The sequence below is a fragment of the Papaver somniferum genome, chromosome 8 (assembly GCF_003573695.1).
Source record: "Papaver somniferum cultivar HN1 chromosome 8, ASM357369v1, whole genome shotgun sequence".
NCBI classification, from domain to species: Eukaryota; Viridiplantae; Streptophyta; class Magnoliopsida; order Ranunculales; family Papaveraceae; genus Papaver; species Papaver somniferum.
Genome location: NC_039365.1, coordinates 104,864,114 through 104,866,441, shown reverse-complemented (window position 1 = coordinate 104,866,441; position 2,328 = coordinate 104,864,114).

Sequence of the window (2,328 nt, the reverse complement as noted above, 5' to 3'; positions counted from 1 at the left end):
TGATGTTATCCACGCCTCCAATTGCAACTCTATTTCACCTAATTTGTCAATTTCACCTCTAGGGTTCCTGACATGGGAGAGGCGTGAAATTGAGTGATTAGGAGGACATAGAGTTGGTGAAAGGGGAAATAATGATGTGGGTTAGGGTTGTTGTGGAGAGTTGGTGGTGTTTGGTGGCGTCAGGGAGTGGTGGTGATGATGGTGGTGCGGCAGGGAAGGAGGTGGTTCTGCAGAGAGGGGGGTGATGGTGGTAGATGGGTTCGATAGAATGGGAGAAGGGGGTTGTTTGGTTAGGTGGTAGGGCTCGGGTGATAGGGTGTTAGGCGGGCGTATCGAGTTTGATGTTCTGCGTCGCTGAGTCACTGGATGCGAAGCTGGTAGGTGAATCGGACGGTGATGCGGAGGCAAGCGAGGAGCGACCGTCGGATGAATGGATACAACGAAACAAACGGTACTTGATGGAGTTAGGTACTGTAGTGTAAGGCGGAGATATCAATCTTCGATGAACAGCAAGGTAGCGACCGTTGGATTCAACTACCATCTAATCTGAAGGCTTGGAATTTCAGCGCTGTGGTGCTTGGCAGAGACTTCAGATTTTGATGCTCTATGAAGGAGCGACCGTCGGATGCTTCTGAGAACTGATCTGATGGCTGAGAACGGAGGCGCTTTTGTGTGTAGAAAATGAGGTTGTGCGCACCATTCTTCGCGGCTTCCTTGCGTGATTTCTCCCGGCTTTTCACTACTTTTCTGCTCTTTTCGCTCCGCGACTCATCCAAACTTTATTTATTACCAAAAAATGCAAAATTAATTAATAAAAATATTTATTCTTGAAAACAATGAAAATACAGAATATGGGATAAAATGTAGAATTAATGCATAAAAGATGAGTTAAATGCCAACAAAAAGGGATAAATATATACAATATTTGGCACTCATCAAATACCCCCAAACCTGAATTTTACTTGTCCTCAAGTAAAACAAAACTAAGGAAATCCTAACTATACCACTGTCGCTGGTCTCTCGAATGCATTTAGCGTATGCACTAAGCCTTTTAAACCACTAAGTGTCCCTAGTGGACGAGTTGAAGTCTCGTGAAGGTTTGCTTAGAACGTACCTATAAAGTTCTAGGTCAAAATATAAGCTCAGATTCCATCAAATGTGACATGTGCAAGTCAGTTAAGCTCACAGCAAAATGGAGATGTCAATCTAGCTATCAAAGGCACAATCCTAGCACTGATAACAAATAAAGACATGTGATAAGAGTGTAAAGTGTATCTACACATGTGTAAAGAAAGATCTGAAGTTATGACTACTAATCACCAAGAGATAGTTTCTCAGGCTAAGAACCAAGGTCGAAATCTAGCTAGCTGTCCGGACTTTACGAGAATTGTGAATGAGTTGGAGGTATTTCACAATTACTCGCGTTGTACATCAATGGCATACACCCTCCTTGCTTATTACAATGAAACAACAAAATGACTATTTACATGACTCTTATTTACATTGACTATTCTCTTTTATTTTTGGAACAAGAGATGATGGAATTGATAAATACTTGATTTTTTTGTATTTTTCTGATTTTTTATTTTTATTTTTATTTTATTTTATTTTTTTTTTTGAAAACACTTTTGATACATGTACAAAAGGAAACAAAAGATTACATGACACTTTGCAAGAGGTAGCCCTTTTTGATGCACCCAGTTAAATTCGATGGTTGTCTTTCTTAATGTAACCTCCACCTTCTATCCCAACCAACCAAAGAACAAGCTAGTCAAGTTTCGTTCAGTATTCTAAAGTGATTGGCAATCGTAACTTCCTATCAAACACCTTGAAGATCGAGGCCATACATGTATTGGTAGATCGTGCGCGTGCAAATTTCTTATCACTATGTGAATTGTGCTAGAATCAGGGTGCCTAAATATCTAGACTAAGACTCCTAATAAAAATACATATTTGCACAAGAGTCAACATTTCAAGGTAAATGAGCTCCATTTTTATGATTTTTTTTCATTTTTTAATTTTTTTTTGAATTTTTGATTTTTCAATTTTTTTGGAATTTTTCAATTTTTTCAAAAAGAAGAAGGAGTTCGTTTTTAATTATAGCATATTATCGTGGTATCTACTCTATACCCCCAAACCTAAACTAAACATTGTCCTCAATGTTTCAAAATATGGAAAGAATTAAAATGCAACATATGGAAAGGGACATGCTGAGTAGAGTAAAAGGAGAGAGAATACCCGATTTCGGCGAAAGCAGAATTAAAACTCCGTTATTCAAGGCAAAAATCCAACATATTTCAGCCGAGATCATATTGGATAAGCAAAATA